Source organism: Bos javanicus, chromosome X (assembly GCF_032452875.1).
Source record: "Bos javanicus breed banteng chromosome X, ARS-OSU_banteng_1.0, whole genome shotgun sequence".
In the NCBI taxonomy this organism is placed as follows: domain Eukaryota; kingdom Metazoa; phylum Chordata; class Mammalia; order Artiodactyla; family Bovidae; genus Bos; species Bos javanicus.
Window position 1 is genome coordinate 136,906,722 of NC_083897.1, and position 18,820 is coordinate 136,925,541.

The 18,820-nt window shown below is 41.3% G+C and overlaps 1 long non-coding RNA gene across 1 annotated transcript in view; it reads left to right on the forward strand.

Annotated features, from left to right (window-relative positions):
- LOC133242121 (uncharacterized) overlaps positions 1 to 8,650 on the forward strand; it is an 80,185-nt gene extending 71,535 nt beyond the window's left edge. Inside the window, exon 6 of the long non-coding RNA XR_009734771.1 lies at positions 7,412 to 8,650. This is a non-coding gene — a long non-coding RNA (uncharacterized LOC133242121). The remainder of the gene's footprint in view (positions 1 to 7,411) is intronic.
- The last annotated feature ends 10,170 nt before the right edge of the window (positions 8,651 to 18,820 follow it).

Sequence of the window (18,820 nt, forward strand, 5' to 3'; positions counted from 1 at the left end):
TAAGAAAGCTGTGGTACATATACACAATGGAGTATTACTCAGCCATTAAAAAGAATACATTTGAATCAGTTCTAATGAGATGGATGAAACTGGAACCTATTATACAGAGTGAAGTAAGGCAGAAAGAAAAATACTCCAGGTGTTTCTTGACTTCCTACTTTTGCATTCCAGTCCCCTATAATGAAAAGGATATCTTTTTTGGGTGTTAGTTCTAGAAGGTCTTGTAGGTCCTCATAGATCTGTTCAACTTCAGCTTCTTCAGCATTACTGGTCGGGGCATAGACTTGGAATCACCACTTGTATTCAAATGGTTTCCTTTGTGTGAGTTCTCACTATTTGATACTCCATAGAGTTATATGCAGAGTACATCATGAGAAACACTGGGCTGGAAGAAGCACAAGCTGGAATCAAGATTGCTGGGAGAAATATCAATAACCTTAGATATGCAGATGACACCGCCCTTATGGCAGAAAGTGAAGAGGAACTAAAAAGCCTCTTGATGAAAGTGAAAGAGGAGAGTGGAAAAGTTGGCTTAAAGCTCAACATTCAAAAACGAAGATCATGGCATCTGGTCCCATCACTTCATGGGAAATAGATGGGGAAACAGTGTCAGACTTTATTTTTTTGGGCTCCAAAATCACTGCAGAATGTGATTGCAGCCATGAAATTAAAAGACGCTTACTCCTTGGAAGGAAAGTTATGACCAACCTAGATAGCATATTCAAAAGCAGAGACATTACTTTGCCAACAAAGGTCCATCTAGTCAAGGCTATGGTTTTTCCAGTGATCAAGTAGGGATGTGAGAGTTGGACTATGAAGAAAGTTGAGCGCCGAAGAATTGATGCTTTTGAACTGTGGTGTTGGAGAAGACTCTTGAGAGTCCCTTGGACTGCAAGGAGATCCAACCAGTCCATTCTAAAGGAGATCAGTCCTGGGTGTTCTTTGGACTGATGCTAAAGCTGAAACTCCAATACTTTGGCCACCTCATGTGAAGAGTGGACTCACTGGAAAAGACCCTCATGCTGGGAGGGATTAGGGGCAGGAGGAGAAGGGAATGATAGAGGATGAGATGGCTGGATGGCATCACCGACTCAATGGACATGAGTTTGGGTGAACTCCGGGAGTTGTTGATGGACAGGGAGGCCTGGCATGCTGCAATTCATGGGATCGCAAAGAGTCGGACACGACTTAGCAACTGAACTGAACTGAGAGTTAGTTCTCTGGTAGTCTAGGGTCTTGGAGTTAGTCCTCCTAGTCCAAAGGCTCAGAACTTGATCTCTCTCCAAAGACCAGCCTAGGTCTAGTCTACCAAGAGGAATTTCACCTGAAATGAAAGGGCCTTTACTTCAGTTCCAAAAGCCAGTGCACAAGAATACAATGGAGATCTCTGACTCAGCAGAAACCGCCGCACTGCCCCCAGCCTGAGCCACTAGCCCTTAGAACGTAAAGGGAAATGCTGAGAGCTTGGAGACTTGGAAGAGCTTGGAAACTAAAGCCTATTTTTTAAATTAATTAATTAATTTTAATTTCAGCATAACCACTTTACAATATTGTGATAGTTTTTGCCATACATCGACCTGAATCAGCTATGGTATACATGTGCCCCCCATCCTGAATCACCCTCCCACCTCCCTCCTCACCCCATCCCCTGGATTGTCCCAGAGCACTGGCTGTGGGTGTCCTACTTCATCCTTTGAACTTGCACAGGTCATCTGTTTTACATATGGTAATGTACATGTTTCAGTGTTATTTTCTCAAATCATCCCACCCTCGCCCTCTTCCACTGAGTCCAAAAGTCTGTTCTTTACATCTGTGTCTCTTTTGCTGACTTGCATATAGGATCATTGTTACTGTCTTTCTATATTTCATGTATATGCGTTAATATACGGTATTTGTGTTTCTCTTTCTGACTTCACTCTGTATAATAGGCTCCAGTTTCATCCACCTCATTAGAACTGACTCAGAGGGGTTCCTTTTTATAGCTGAGTAATGCTCCATTGTGTATATGTAGTACAACTTCCTTATCCACTTGTCTGCTGATGAATATTAGGTTGCTTCCATGTCCTAGCTATTGTAAATAGTGCTTCAGTGAACATTGGGGTACATGTGACTCTTTCACTTCTGATTTCCTCTGGATGTATGCCCAGCATTGGGATTGCTGGGTCGTATGGCAGTTCTCTTCCCAGTTTTTTAAGGAATCTCCACACTATTCTCCATAGTGGCTGTACCAGTTTGCATCCCCACCAAAAGTGTAAGAGGGTTCCTTTTTTTCCATGCCCTCTCCAGCATTTATTGTTTGTAGACTTTTGCTCATGGTCATTCTGACTTGTGTGAGATGATACCTCATTGTGGTTTTGATTTGCATTTTTCTAATAATGAGTGATATTGAGCATCTTTTCATGTGTTTATTAGCCATCTGTATGTCTTCTTTGGAGAAATGTATGTTTAGGTCTTTTTCCCACTTTTTGATTGGATTGTTCCTTTTTCTGGTATTGAACTGCATGAGCTGCTTATATATTTTGGAGATTAATTCTTTGTCAGTTGTTTCATTTGCTATTATTTTCTCCCATTCTGAAAGCTGTCTTTTCACCTTGCTTATAGTTTCCTTCGTTGTGTAAAAGCTTTTAAGTTTAATTAGGTCCTATTTGTTTGTTTTTGTTTTTGTTTCCATTACTCTGGGAGTGGGTCATAGATGATCTGGTTGCGATTTATGTCAGAGAGTATTCTGCCTGTTTTCCTCTAAAAGTTTGATCTAGCAAAACTATGAGCAGATTGAAGACTTCTTTTGCTGTCACGTTGTGTATGTTGTTGTTGTTCAGCCACTAAGTTGTGTCCTACTCTTTGCAACCCCATGGACTGCACCATGCCAGCTTCCCTTTCCTTCACTATCTCCTGGAGTTTGTTCATGTCCATTGAGTCAGTGATGCCAGTTAACCATCTCATCCTCTGTGGCCCCCTTGTATGTTTTGGTTGTTTGTGGTTTATTTTTTCACAAAATATTCATGTGGTCAAGGACTAATGCCACTTATCCAATTAAACCTGATCAATTGCAATAAGTCTTCTATGTCTTTATGTTAAGCACTGGTTATTTTTTGTTTTGCATATAAAGTTTTTCCTAAATAATGAATCAAGTGCTTAAATGGTTGGGGAATTTATGAATATTCTGAATTATTTAGATTCAGTGTCTCAAGTGTATTTTTCTTTAAAAAAGTTTCTGGAATTCTTGGGTAAAGATCACATCTTAAATGTTTTTTGAATGATTCAAGAACTTGGATGCCAAATACCATGCTGTCATAATCTTACCATCTCTTAGAATGCTGTTGCCAAAAGGTCACTCTGGGGTAAAATATCTTTTCCTTTGTGTCCATCTGAGAATCATCATTGTACCCAGCAGAGTCAATGGGGAAGGAAGCTGTTTTCCCCACTTGGTTATGGAAGCAGGCTCTGACCCATTCCAGAGAGGAACTTACTGACCTGCATCCCTATTTCTCTGTCAGTCAGGATGTATATCCTAACTGATGTGAGCTGAAGTCTTGGTGAAGCTCCTGCCTATGACTCATTGTCTGATCCTAGATGCTTCTGGAAGGTCTGCCTACTCTGTGGAAGCTACTGATCAATGGGAGTCCTACAGATGGATGATGGGAGGACATGAGAAGAGATGGAATAATTTTGAATTAATCTATGAAAACTAAAATGCCTTTCCAGGTTGTTTATTTTTAATTCCAAAAGCTAACCTTGGTCCACTGCTGGAACCCTAGCTTGCACGTTTAAACCTGAAGCAGTCAAAAGCTGAACCCTGGACTGAGAATTCACACATGGAGAGAGACACCTTCCAGAAACTGAAGAGAAAGGAAAACTTTGGCCTTAAAATCAGTGTGGACTGTGGACCAGCAACATCCTAGAACCTGGGAACTTGTTAGACATTTAGAACCCTGGACTCCACTCCAGGCTTGCTCAATCAGCATCATAATTTTAACAATATTCCTTGACGTTTCCTATGTACAAACAAGTGTGAGGAGTGCCATTTTAGGCAGTATTAAGACAAGCTGCTTGTTTTCTCACCTGCGGTCACCCTACTGCATAATACCACTTTCTATCTCTCTAGGAGGAGTCATTTTGGAGCATGTCAGAGGAGCCTTACGGAAAACTGTTTGCCTGTGTGGAGAAGTTAAGATCAGAAATGGCAATAACAAAATAAGCAGTAGAGCTCTAGCACGCCATACATTGATAAGCTCTGTGCAGTTAGAGTGGGAATCCCCAGTGTTTTAAGGGCTGACCCTGAGCAATTAAAGGCTCACACTGAGAGGTTATAGCAGTGACACATCAGCAGGTTTTGGATAACTCAGCATGAGATAACACTGGGTAGAAACAGATGAAAGGATAGAATCACTCATGAGGTGTGGGATTGTGCCCTTTTCTAGCAGGTCCCGTCATGTCTGCACCTGACTGTCAAAAGCTCTGAATAAGAGAAGTGCTGTGATTGTTTTATACTGACCTTGGGTGGCCTACAAGACCTGGCATTTAACTCTGATATTATGGACTCAGTTTGGAGCTGACTCATTCACGTACTCTGAAAGAACAATATTTAACCTTATACCTTTTAAAAGCGAGGTATAATTAAGCTCTAGTAAATTGCACAAATCTTCATTTCAACTAAATTTTGACAATGACATGTATTAACCATCCAAAGCCAAAAAAATAGAACATTTCTGTTATCCCAGAAAGCTCTCTTGTGCCCTTCACTGGCTAATTCAACTTGGGGTTTATCACCATGCATTATTTTTCTTGTTTTAGAACTTCGTATAAATGGGTAGATTCATGGGTACTCTTATGCCTTGCTTCTATCACTCAGCATATTTCTGAGAATCATCTATGTTTTTGATTGTACAGGTAAGTCAGGTTGCTGACTAGTATTGTACTGTGTGAACACACAAAACTTTACCTACATGTTGATGAACCCATAAGTAGTCTCCAATTTTGAGCTCATCAGTTACACTGCTTTGGTCATTTGTAAATAAATCTTTTTTTGGACATACATTTTTATTCATCTTAGATTATGACCCAGGAGCGGAGTGTTGTTTCTTAGGACTGATGTGTGTTTGACTGTTAGAAATTGGGACAACCCAGAGGGATAGGGTGAGGAGAGAAGTAAGGGGGTTCAAGATGGGAGGGGGACACATGTATACCTGTGGCCGACTCATCCTGATGTATGGCAGAAACCATCACAATATTGTAAAGTAATTATTCCCCAATTAAAATAAAGTAATTAATTTAAAAAAATGGCCAAACAGTTCTCCACAGTGGTTGTACTGTTTTAAACTCTGATGAGAAATGTACAAGAATTCTAGTTGCTCCCTAACCTCACCAGTATTTGATGTCAGTCTTTTCAGTTTGGGTTTAAGGTCACATTTCCTTGGTAATTTGTAGATTCTTATTGTTCTTCTATTGCTGACTTACCAGGAATGTCATAGGTTAATTTCTCTCAACTGACAAGCCCCAGGCCTTTGGGACCTCAGAGTCCAGAGGGTCACGGGTACACTTTAATCAGGTCTGGTTTTGGAGATGGGAGATGGCTGCCTTGCACTTGTTGTTCAGTTGCTCAGTTGTGTCTGACTCTTTGTGACCCCGTGGACTGTAGTCTGTCAGGCTCCTCTGTCCATGGGATCTCTCAGGCAAGAATACTGGAGAGGGTTGCCATTTCCTTGGGAAAGGCCCTATTCCTCCAATGGGGAAATCCATTTTCTGTCCTGCTCCAACCTTTGGCACAATACTCCTGAGAACTTTGTGACACCCTGTGGGAATGATTTGATGGCTCAGCATAGACTCGCTCTGTGGCCGAACTCTTGGTGTTGTCCACGTGTCCGCCACACATGACCACTGAACTTTCACTGCAACTTGGCTCCTTTCTCCTTATGCTTTCCGTCTGAATTTCATCTCCATTTGTCATTCTGCTGTGAGTGAGAACACTTACGGCTCTCCTCTCACTTGGGACTAGCTCATTGTTTTCTAGAAATTTGTTCCTTTAGGGTTCTTTGCATCTTTGCTCTTGAAAGGAGTTTATAAAAGTTTGATTTTTGTAGCCATCAGGGCTATTTTGGTGGTTGGAGTAAGAATGATGCTCTGTTAGGACTTTGTACATTTTAGCCAGAATCAAAAGTCGTGTACTCCCCACCCCACCCCACCCCACTCCATTCTTCTCTGTGATGTGCCAAAAATCTTCTCTGGATTAAAGCCTAAAGACTGACATTGCTTTAGAAATCATGAGCCAGGAGGCTCACAGTAACCCAGTGTGGAAACCCTGGAGCTAGTAGAAGAGCCAAACTATGTGACACTTTCATGTTAATATTTTAAAGATTAAAATAGCATCCATTAAACCATGATAGCTGTCACCCCCAAGCACATTACTAAACATCACTGGGTCAAATTTCCTTGTCTATAAAATGAGAATAAAAAGAGTACTTGTACCATGGTCTTGCTGTAGACTTATAGAAATTATATATGTAAAGAGCTTAGAGGTGTGCTGCAAATGCCTGAGAAATGAAACCTTAGCTGTTATTAATATTAATATATTAGGACTAATGACAGTTAGTAGTTATAGCATTGGAAGTTTTGTTTTTAATCAAGGACTTGCTTCTTCTCGCCCTTTTGTATTGCAGTGTGTGCATGTGTGCTGTGCTTAGTTGCTAAGTCATGTCCCACTCTCTGTGACCCCATGGACTGTAGCCCTCCAGGCTCCTCTGTCCAGGGGATTTCCCAGGCAAGAGTACTGGAGTGGGTTGCCATGCCCTCCTCCAGAGGATCTTCCTGACCCAGGGATCGAACCCAGGTCTCCTGCATTGCAGGTCTTTACCACTGAGCCACCTGGGAAGCCCTAATTAAATCTTCAAGCTTTCTCTAGGGATTACTAAGAGTTAACAGAGCCAACCAACACTATAGTCAATATTCTAGTTCCATAAACAATGAGATCAGAAAATTGTGACTTAAAACTTCATGCCTGTGGTAACAGTTAATATTATTCAGCAATATCTCTGGTTCTCCTGCCTTTGGGTGCGATTGTACCTTCATGCCCCCTTGACATGAGGCAGGCAGGGCTGCATGACTTGCTTTGACCAAAGAAATATGGCTGCAAATACATTGAGTCTTTAAGAGCTCATTTGTAACACCTCATGCTTTCTTCCTCTAGCTGTGGGGACCAGGGATGTTCCAAGTGGTGGAGCCTCTGAGCAAAAGTGTTTTGGAGTAGAGTCATAGCTGGGCCATACTGAACATGTAGGATAAGCTGAACAAACCTCAACTTTAGATGATGGAGAGTTTGGAGCTATTTGTTACACGCACATCACTAAGCCTATATTGACTGATGGATAGGGTACTTTTAGGATATGGTTCAGACTGTTTGCTTTGCTCTTATTAGGTAGGATTGCATCTGATGGAAGCACTGGCCAACCAGAAAACTCCTGGATGCCAAAGTTTGGATGGAGGGGGAGCCAGAGGCACAGGTGCCAGAGAGTGAGTTGAAACCATATTAAGGCAAGGTGCCAAACATCAGGGTGTCCAAGTCTGTCCTGGTGGAGAGAGGCAGGAAGTAGAGCCAGAAGATTTGGAGCTGAGAAGAGGCAGTGATGGAGCAGGAACTGAGAAAGAAATCCTGGAACCAGGTAAGAGGGTTTATCCATGGAGTCTCATTACCAGCAAAGGGAGAGCCGAGGCAGTCTCCTTGGGGACAGCTGTTGGGTGTGTGGTGACCTGGCTGAAGGTCACGGGGTCATGTCAGCCACTCCTCGGGGTGCTTTCTCTTTGGATGTACCCATCTTCACACCAGCAGGATTCCTGGGTCTGAGGAACAGCAGAGAAAGTCCTGTTCTGGACACCTTTTGTGCTCATTCTTTTTCTTATGCTGAGGCTCTCCAGCTCCAGATTTAAAGAGAGATCTCTCTCTGATTAGCTGAAGAATCACACTCCCTTTGCCAGAGAGAACCACTTCTGGAACATCAGAACACATATCTTGGCTCCCTTTTAGGGCACCTTGTCATTTAAATCATACAGAATGTTACAAATACAGAGCTATCCATGTATGTTTCTAATTGGGTCAGCGATGTTAACGTTGCAGCAGTGTAAGCAGAGCATTTAAAAAAAAATTCCTTCAGTCCTTTTGGAATTCAGCTCATGGGCTTAACAGACATGTATTGACATAACTAACTTGTTCAACATGTCTTTCTGTAAGTTATAAGTGAGGGGAAAGTAAAGCTTTGCATTAAGCTAACAGATGAGATTTTTGTATTCGGGATAATATACTTGATACACACTAAGAGGATACATAACCCAAAGTGCAGTTTCATTATTTAAGGCAAAATGACCTCCTCCTGGGAACTGAGGATTATTTTACAGGAAATAGAAATAATAGGAAGACTTTCTGGGCACTGAGTAATAACCTAGGATGTGAGATAACTTGACATGTGCCAATGGCCATGTATAGTATCCTTTGGTAGAAGATGATCGTCAAGATTGTATGGCAAATGGGTTACCAGGGCTGGAGAATGGACAATTCCTGTTATGACACACCAGGGACCAAGCTTTTTAAAAGCGTGTTTCATTCTCTTGCTTCTTAATCAGTTAGAAAGGTAGAAAATGGTCTCATAAGTCTGTTTTTATCTGTGGCTATGAAGTGTATGCAGAGAAGGCAATGGCACCCCACTCCAGTACTCTTGCCTGGAAAATCCCATGGATGCAGGAGCCTGGTAGGCTGCAGTCCATGGGGTCGCTAAGAGTCGGACACGACTGAGAGACTTCACTTTGACTTTTCACTTTCATGCATTGGAGAAGGAAATGGCAACCCACTCCAGTGTTCTTGCCTGGAGAATCCCAGGGACGGGGGAGCCTGGTGGGCTGCCATGTACGGGGTTGCACAGAGTCGGACACAACTGAAGTGACTTAGCAGCAGCATGAAGTGTATGGTTTTTTTTTTTAACATCATAGCTTATTATTGCTTTTATTTTGACAATTAACTTACTATGATAATAATATGCATTGACACACCACATCCATCTATACAGAGTAGATGTTTAATAAATTCTTGTTGAAATTCATTGTATAAATACATTTATAAAGTTGGAAATCTCCTTTGCCAGAAAGCTGAGAACTCTTCAGTACGAAAAAAATTCAGGGCAATAAGAAACATTTCAGTAGTTTGTAATATATGTGTGTATGATATGTATCATGTATATGCTATTCATACATATATAGGCACACACATACTTTATAGGAAACATTTCTAAAGACATATTATCAAATGATCTTTAGGTGTTTAGAGGAAGATTTGTACAAGAAAGGTAGATTCAAAAAGAAAAGCTGCCTTAACTTACTTTATTGCTTCTTTGCTAAAGGTATTTATTCAGAACATCAGAAGTAAAGCTTTAAAGTCAAATGTCTGGAGAAATTTAAATATATGTGAATGCGTATGTTTAAATTGAAGAAGAATGTTGACAGAAATAAATCACTTTTAGAGAGAATTCCCAGGACCTGGTCCCTTTTAGGAAAGCTCTCCTGGTCCTTGTGCAAATACATGTTCCTTTAAAGTACTTGCCCACATAATTTATGGGTTTATGTCTGTATGCCTCTGTTTATTTTCGGTATAAAAATCCTTGCTTATAAAAAGGGTAGTTAAGTATGGTACTACATAACTGTGAGCCCTTTTGCCTGACTTAAGAGTTTGGACTTAAGGAACATAAACTAAAGTCAGAGGTAATTCAATTAACATTCTGAACGCACAAAGGTATGCTCGCTTCTCAGCTTTAGGGCACAAAACAGCCCCGTTAAATTATAGCAGTAATTACACCACACATGCACAGTCTTTAAAATTTCATGAATCACAAGGCTGAGCTCTAATTTGAGATGTTTGTGTCTGTCTCTGGAGAATCAACTGAAACAGAAATCTTGAAGCCAAAGAGTGCGGGGAGCGAGCTCCGCCCGTGGCAAAGGTCATGAGGAAGGAGGCTTGGCATACGCAAAGGCGGGATCAAGCCTCAGGGGTCTCCCTGGAAATTCTTGAGCATCTACCCCCCAAACCAGAGTCTGCCTACTTTCTGCTTGTGCTTTCACCTACACCTCTGACTTTACAGGGGGCTGTCCCCCACTACCTCTCTCTGAAAAAGAGTTAGCTTACAGCTCCAGTTAATAATTCCTGGGTGTGACAGTGTTTAACCTACAAACTCCTTTGGAAATCCTCTAGCCTGCCTGAATAGGTTTTTCCGGCCACATGTGATTGTTCAGAGCCTCCCAACTGTGAGAGGCAGGAGATGTTCTAAACTGTCTAAACACAGATTCCTTTGAGTAGTTAAAAGATTGATTAGAAATTGTATTAGTGAAGGGTTTTTCACTTATTGGGCCAATGTTTGCTGCTAAGTCTCCATACTCCTTACCTACTGTGTCCTTGGCAGTGTATTGATTGATATAATGGGTGTATAGAAATGTAAGTAGTGGCCTCCATGTTTGTAACCTTGGACCCTTGAGTTAATTCTTTTCTTGATTGAGCCCACCTCACCTTTGCCCTATAGGAATGCAGCTTTGTCCAATGCTTTTTTGGAGGCTGGTGCCTGATTTTGGAATAATCACCTTTAGAGAAAGATAAGTTTCTTAAAATGTTAACAGGCCTCCTGGCCAGAAGATGATGTAATTCACCTGAACTTTTGCATATGATAAGTTTGAAAGCCTGGCTTCGATTAGGACCAGGAACTGCTGTCCTTGCATGACTCCACCCCTTCCCCCTTATCCTCTATGCACAACTTAAGGTATAAAAACTACTTTGGAAAATAAAGTGCGGGCCTTGTTCACCGAAACTTGGTCTCCCCATGTCGCGCTCTCTCTCAAATTCTGGCTGAGTCTCCATCTGGAGCGCGGAACCCGCCATGCTTGCTGATTATGCCTGGGCTTCTAAGATCCGACCGGGGAGGCCTCAGTGTCTCCTTTCCTTCGGGAGAACGGAAGGACGCCTGCGGCCTACGTAAGTGGTGCAAACTTCTTGTCTTGAAGTTTTATTGGTCTCCCGCATAAACCAAGCTACTCAGCCTCTTTTCTCCACTAAATTTTCCTACTGAGCTATCCTCATCCTATTACTCTTTATATCTTTGATAAAATATTTAAATAAATAGGTCGCCAATGCCATCCCCGCTTCAAATACCCTGGATCAGCCGGGGCTGGTCCCCGGCAAAAGAGCTCAACTCCATGTCCAGATTCACAAAACAAAACCCATCACCTTCCAGTCTCAAGACACATTCCAGATTCTCCCAGTTTCCTTACCACTCATTCTAACTCATCACTAAACTCTGTGGATGATAGCTCTGAAATAGCTCTTGAATCTGCCTACTTCCGCCCATCTTCCTTGCCATCGTCCTGGTCCAGGATGCCATCTTCTCTCATTCATATCCGCATCAGTGGTCTTCTGCCTGTTCTCTCTGCCCCCATTATTGTCTTCTCCAGTCTCCATTCCACTTTGCATACACCCAAACTTTTAATGAAATAAGATCACACCTGGAAGGCTGCTGCAAACCTCAGTCTACATGTCACTTCTCCAGGCCTTTTCCTGGGTTCAACTCCCTTGCACCACCCTCCTGAAACCTCTTGTAATTCCTGTCATAACAAGTGTCACATAGGATTGTAACTCCCCGGGTACTTTCTTTTTCAGTATATCGTAAGTTCTGTGAGGGTAGGGACTCTGCTCGTCTTGTTAATCCCAGAACCCTTGGCTTCCAGCCTGGGGGTGAACTCTCAAATTTTGAAGGAATTTATCATAACTTTTTAATATTAGGCCAGTTTAGAACCACAACATGTACCAACACTTTTTAATGTGCTGCTGCTGCTAAGTCGAATCAGTCACGTCTGACTCTGTGTGACCCCATAGACAGCAGCCCACCAGGCTCCCCCATCCCTGGGATTCTCCAGGCAAGAACACTGGAGTGGGTTGCCATTTCCTTCTCCAATGCATGAAAGTGAAACGTGAAAGTGAAGTTGCTCAGTCGTGTCTGACTCTTAGCGACCCCATGGACTGCAGCCTACCAGGCTCCTCCATCCATGGGATTTTTCCAGGCAAGGGTACTGGAGTGGGGTGCCATTGCCTTCTATAATATACTACTAATACACTATTTTTCTCATGCTAGAACATTTATGGCTCTAAAGGAAAGTTCCCCAAGGTGTGGTGTATCTTAATAGCCCTTATTGTAATAAGAATAGTAAAATTTTATAAATTTTTTCTTGCACTAAAATTACCAACTTAAATTCCTTCTTTTGACTTTGAGTGAAGTGCTAATCATGAGATTTTAAAGTGTTTTTATTTTAGGTATGCTTTATGATATCTTACTGTGAAGTTATCTAGAACTATGGTATAAAATGTGATAGGGAAATCTGCCCCTGGAATGTGTGGAGTGGGGTGTGGCATTGATTTCCTTAACCGTGTTAATGTGTTAGATGACCTTTCATGTGTTTTTCTTATTTCTTCCTTTAACACCTTATTTATAGATTTTTTTTTTCCCCCTGACCAAAAAAATCTGGTTTGGTTTAGGCTTAGAAGAATGTGATGCAAGAAGAAAAATTACATATGTCTTTCTGTATGTGTGTTTGTATGTATGCATATATGATTGATTAATGACTATTATTAGCCATAAGAAAAATGGAACATGTGGGAGTTCTTGGAGAAGTTCATTCACAGCTCTGTTGTTAAGGAAAGGTCATTGCCAGTTCAAGTGCGTTCTTTTTTCCCCTAGCTTTATTGAGATATAATTGACACATAACATTGTGTAAGTTTAAGGTCAAATGAAATCTTGTCTTTATTGCAAATGTTAAAAATGAGTACTATTGAACAGGCTCAGTCTATTTTACAAAAATAGTAGGAAATAAAAGCAATTCTCCTGGCAGAAGTCAAAACAAATATTTAATTATTGTTGTTATTCAGTTGCTAAGTCATGTCTGACTTTTTGCAACCCCATGGACAGCAGCACACCAGGCTCCACTGTCCTCCACTATAGCCATTGATAAAACTGTCCTAAAATCCCACAAGAAATATAAACCTAAGCATATACGTATATACAGAAATAATTGTAAGTGGCATGGTAATAGCCCAGGGTGAGGAGGAGAGGGAAAAGTAGGTAAGGGTATGGAAGAAAATAAGAAAGGTCCTGAGTTGATAGTTCTTGAAACTGAGTGATGAGTACATGGTGAGTTATTATATATTCTTCTGACTTCTGTATATGTTTGAAAGTTTCCATATACAAAGTTTTTACAGAGGAAAGAATTATGTAGAAGTAAAAACATCCTGAAGCTGATAAAGCTTAAGCCTGAGGACCACCACTGGATGGGTCCCTTCTAGAATGCTGGCAGGAGCCTCTGTCTTCAAATGGTCATATGTTTGTGTAAAATTTGTGAATGTAATATAATTTAACTAGAGTGGACTAAAACTGCTGACTCTTCCTATTTCAGAACCCCCTCTGTTATACTTCTCTTCATGGTGTTCAAGAGGTCATGGGCTAAGGGAAAGTTGAGTTGGGGATACAAATACAAAACTTTTGGTGTGTTTACTTGTGGATGAAAAATGCAGATATAAAATTCCCAGCTGTGACTTTGACACCCCCATGATTATTGGAATATATTTATTATAAGTCTCTTCTGTGTATATTACCACTAGTTGTGCTAGCGTAGGAATGGTTTCCGGGAAGACTCCAGTCTCCGTCCCTCTGATGACTCACTCTGTGTTATGACTTGAAGCATAGGACCACAGATTGTATTGGGGTATGAGTGTGCTCCACAGAATGTGGCAGAAAAGTGTGTAGATGGTGGGGAAAGAAATAAAGTTTGAAATGTATGAAGCCAGAAATCATTCTGTGGACATTTTTGCTAATCAACAGATGTGTAAAATTATATGCATTGGTTTTGGTTCTCATTGATACTTAGTTAAACTGGAAATCCTCTCCAGTCAGAAATATACTCAGTGCTACAAACATAATTATAAATGCATCCTATTTTTGCATTTTGATTGAAGTCAAGAGAAATATAATTTATCAAAATGTTGTGCCGATAGTGTACAGAACTCTACTACCAGAAGCATAAACTGAAGTTTGTTCAAGTTGAGTGTGTGTAGCTGCTTGAATATCCAGTCATTGGATCTTATCTAAAGCATTTTTCCCTGAAGAAGTGTGGGATCCTAAATTTAAAGAAACAGAAAACTGCCTCTGATGCAAGAAAATTACTTGCACGCATACGCACACACACACACACACAGTGGATTGAACCAGCAATGAGTATTAGAGGTATTCAGACATTAGTAAGTGGATGAAAATGTTGCAGTATAGTGAGTACTCTTGTGAACTGAAAGATTTTTGGATGCCCCCTTCCAGAGTGACTTAAAATACATAATGCACTCCTTGAGGATAAAATTTAAAATAAAATGAAATCAGATGCATTTCTAGGTTTGAAGCCAGTTTCTTACAACTTCAAATTTGAGCCCTTTTTGAAGATGGTTTCAAAGATAACAATCTAAGTGTTTTTTTTTTTTTAATAGTCCCTCCAGAGAACTGAAGCATAGCCAAATCCCTCAACATGGAAAATTCACTTAAAAGAGAAAAGCAAGTCTTCCTGTTTCACTTGGTTATTTTACCTTCCAAATATGGGATATAGGAATCTAGAAAGCAGGGTAACAGTGAGTTAATATTCATCGTGTTTTGTTTATCTTGGCTTTTAAAATACACATTTCTTATATTTCTAGCTTGTATAATTTCTAAATATACCCAAGCAGCCTTATAGCTTATCCAAGTTTTCACTTAAAAATGAAAATCTTAGTTCATTTTTCTCCAGGTTTCCTTCTCTTTTCCCAAACATTGTTCATCATTCTTTTCTAAGAGTTTGTTTACTCAGAGCATGCCGGCAGGGTGGTTTTTTTCAAACAAAATTTAAACGCATTAACACACAATCAATGATGTGTATAATATGTATGGGTGAATGCAATTACATGATCCATTTATATCTTCCATAGCTAAATACAGAATGCCAGTTGTTTGTTGGTGTGTAAATGGTTATGCTTTTGATTAAATTACATCCACTAGCTATGCTAATAATGGCACAGAAGTCTTTGCTTTTTCCTGAATTTTCTAGGATATTTTAATGTGTGGGGCTTCTCTGAGACAAGTTTCCTCAAATATCCAGGAAACTTCTCACAAACCTACCTCTTATGACTACATTCAAATAAAGCTGGAATTAATGTCAAAATTCTCCAAGCCAGGCTTCAGCAATACATGAATGGTGAACTTCCAGATGTTCAAGCTGGTTTTAAAAAGGAAGAGGAACCAGAGATCGAATTGCCAACATCTGTCTGGATCATCGAAAAAGCAAGAGAGTTCCAGAAAAACATCTATTTCTGGTTTATTGACTATGCCAAAGTGCCGAGGACCAGCCCCGGCTGATCCAGGGTATTCGAAGGGGAGACGGCGTCGGCGACTATTTATTTATTTATCAAAGATATAAAGAGTAATAGAATGAGGATAGCTCAGTAGGAAAATTCAGTGGAGAAAAGAAGCTGAGTAGCTTGGTCTACGCGGGAGACCAATAAAACTTCAAGACAAGAAGTTTGCACCACTTACGTAGGCCGCAGGCACCCTCTCGAATAGCGGAAGGTGCCTCACCCTAGACACCTTCTCGAGTGGGTCTTAGAAGCCCAGGCATAATTAGTAAGCGTGGTGGGTTCCGCGCTCCAGATGGAGACTCAGCTGGAAGTTAAAAGAAAGAATGACATGGGGAGACCAAGCGTTGGTGAGCAAGGCCCGTAGCTTTATTTTTAACAGGGGCTTTTATACCCTAAGTTACACATAGAGGATAATAGGGGATGCAAAGTCAGCAGTCTTTGATTCTTATCAAAAACCAGGGTTTCTTTCCTGCAAATTTATCGTATACAAATGGTTTAGGTGATTTACATCATCTTCTGGCCAGAAGGCCTACTAACATTTTATGACTCTTGACAAGGACTTATCAACAAAGACTTATTTTCTCTAAGAGTAATTATTTTAAGGTTTGGCACCATCTTCCAAAGATAAAATTGCATTCCTATAGGGTGGATGTGTAATGGGTTTACAACAAAGAAAGAATTTATTACCTTAAGGGTCTAAAGTTACTAACACCAAGGCCACTACTTATTTTTTCTACATACCCACTATTAATTAATACATATTCAAGGATACAATTCAGGGGATGTGAAAACTTGGCAACAAACATTGACTCATCAATGAAATCCTTTACTAGTTTATTCTGACAGTTTCTAACTCTCTGAGAGGCTCTAAGCTATTTGAATATCTTAAGCTTCCCATGCCTCTCGAGGCTGGGAGACTGTAAACAATCATATGCATAGCTGCAGGAGTCCGGGTAAACTTGTCAGGCGAGTTAGAGAGCCATCTGAGGAGTTTGGATTTAAACACTCCTAATTGCCCAGGAACTTTATTAATTGGAGCTGTAAGTTAACTCTTTGACAGAGAGAGAGCGAGATGGTGGTAGGGGACAGCCCCCAGTAAAGTCAGAGGTGAGAGCACAAAGCAATAAAGTAGGCAGACTCTGGTTTTTTGGGGGAAAATGCTCGAGAATATCCGGGGGACTCCTGAGGCTCGATCCCGCCTTTGCGTATGCCGAGCCTCCTTCCTCATGACCTTTGTCATGAGCAGAATGCCTCACCGGCTCCCCGCACCAAAGCCTTTGACTGTGTGGATCACAATAAACTGTGGAAAATTCTGAAAGAGATGGGAATACCAGACCACCTGATCTGCCTCTTGAGAAATCTATATGCAGGTCAGGAAGCAACAGTTAGAACTGGACATGGAACAACAGACTGGTTCCAAATAGGAAAAGGAGTACATCAAGGCTGTATATTGTCACCCTGTTTATTTAACTTATATGCAGAGTACATCATGAGAAACGCTGGGCTGGAAGAAGCACAAGCTGGAATCAAGATTGCCGGGAGAAATATCAATAACCTCAGATATGCAGATGACACCACCCTTATGGCAGAAAATGAAGAGGAACTAAAGAGTCTCTTGATGAAAGTGAAAGAGGAGAGTGAAAAAGTTGGCTTAAAGCTCAACATTCAGAGAACTAAGATCATGGCATCTGGTCCCATCACTTCATGGGAAATAGATGGGGAAACAGTGGAAACAGCGTCAGAATTTATTTTTGGGGGCTCCATAACCACTGCAGATAGTGATTGCAGCCATGAAATTAAAAGATGCTTATTCCTTGGAAGGAAAGTTATGACCAAATTAGACAGCAGATTAAAAAGCAGGGACATTACTTTGTCAACAAAGGTCCATCTAGTCAAGGCTATGGTTTTTCCAGTAGTCATGTTTGGATGTGAGAGTTGGACTATAAAGAAAGCTGAGTGCCAAAGAATTGATGCTTTTCAAGTGTGGTGTTGGAGAAGACTCTTGAGAGTCCCTTGGACTGCAAGGACATCAAACCAGTCCATCCTAAAGGAGATCAGTCCTGGGTGTTCATTGGAAGGACTGATGTTGAAGCTGAGCCTCGAATACTTTGGCCACCTGATGTGAAGAGCTGACTCATTCGAAAAGACCCTGATGCTGGGAAAGATTGAGGGCAGGAGTAGAAGGGGACGACAGAGGTTGAGAGATGGTTTGATGGCATCACTGACTCAATGGACATGAGTTTGGGTAAACTCCGGGAGTTGGTGATGGACAGGGAGGCCTGGCGTGCTGTGGTTCATGGGGTCACAGAGTCAGACATGACTGAGCAACTGAACTGAATGTGGTAAGGTAATCACTCTCTTTAGTGACAAGTAAGCCATAAATCTCTGTGGCATAACCCAAGCACAGTTGATCTGGTGCCATGGAAAGCTGTATTACATTCACCCATTCAAGGGCCCAGGTTCCATACATTTTATGGCCTCTCCTCAGAGGCCTCAGAATTTTACAGGATTATTTTCAACCAAATGGTAGAACAAAGAGAGGTTGCCTGGAGAACTGTTTTGGGGTGTGGGTAGTTTAAGGACCTGACCTCATAGCTGATGGACATCACTTCCACCCACTCTGTAGGTCAGGATTCATTCATATGGCCTGGGGGCATCACAGAGGAGGCTAGAAAATCAATAACATGGAGTCTAGGTGGATAAGAAAATGGAGTCTGATGAGTTCATGGCATTGTCTCTCCCACCATTCAGGGTGACCTGCTCTGATTTCAAAGGTACCAGCAAGGTTCCCCAACTATTCTCCTGTGGGAAACTGATTCCTTGATTTAGCTTGCATCGAGGCTGAATGGAAAAAATAGATTTCTGTTAGGTGAGACTTGAAAATATTATCAGTCATTGAAGCTCCCGTGCAGAGGAGGCTTTGAAAGCAGATCTCATTTGAGGGTAGGTAGTAAAAATTCCCAGGGATATGGGGTACCATTTTGATAATGGGAATGAAATACTGCAGGGTGTGTGAGATGATTGATTCCTTTCCTGCTTACAGTGGTCTAACTGCTGACTGCCCAAGAAGGACAGTGTTAAAATCTGCTGGACCCCATCCTTTCTCACTGCCACCACTATTGTTGGTTCATTTCCTGTCCTGTAGTCTTAGTTGGGCTTTCCAGGAAATAAAGTCTGAGATGGAGATTTTCCTGCAAATAATTCATTGGTGAGTGCTGTCAAGGATAGAAGTAGGATAGAGAGAGGGAAGAGTTGAAATGGTCATGGGTTAAGAAGCTTTAGAGCTTTGAAAGTGTGTGAAAGTGTTCATCACCCAGTCGTGTCCGACTCTTGGCAACCCCATGGACCATAGCCCGCCAGGCTTCTCTGTCCATGGAATTC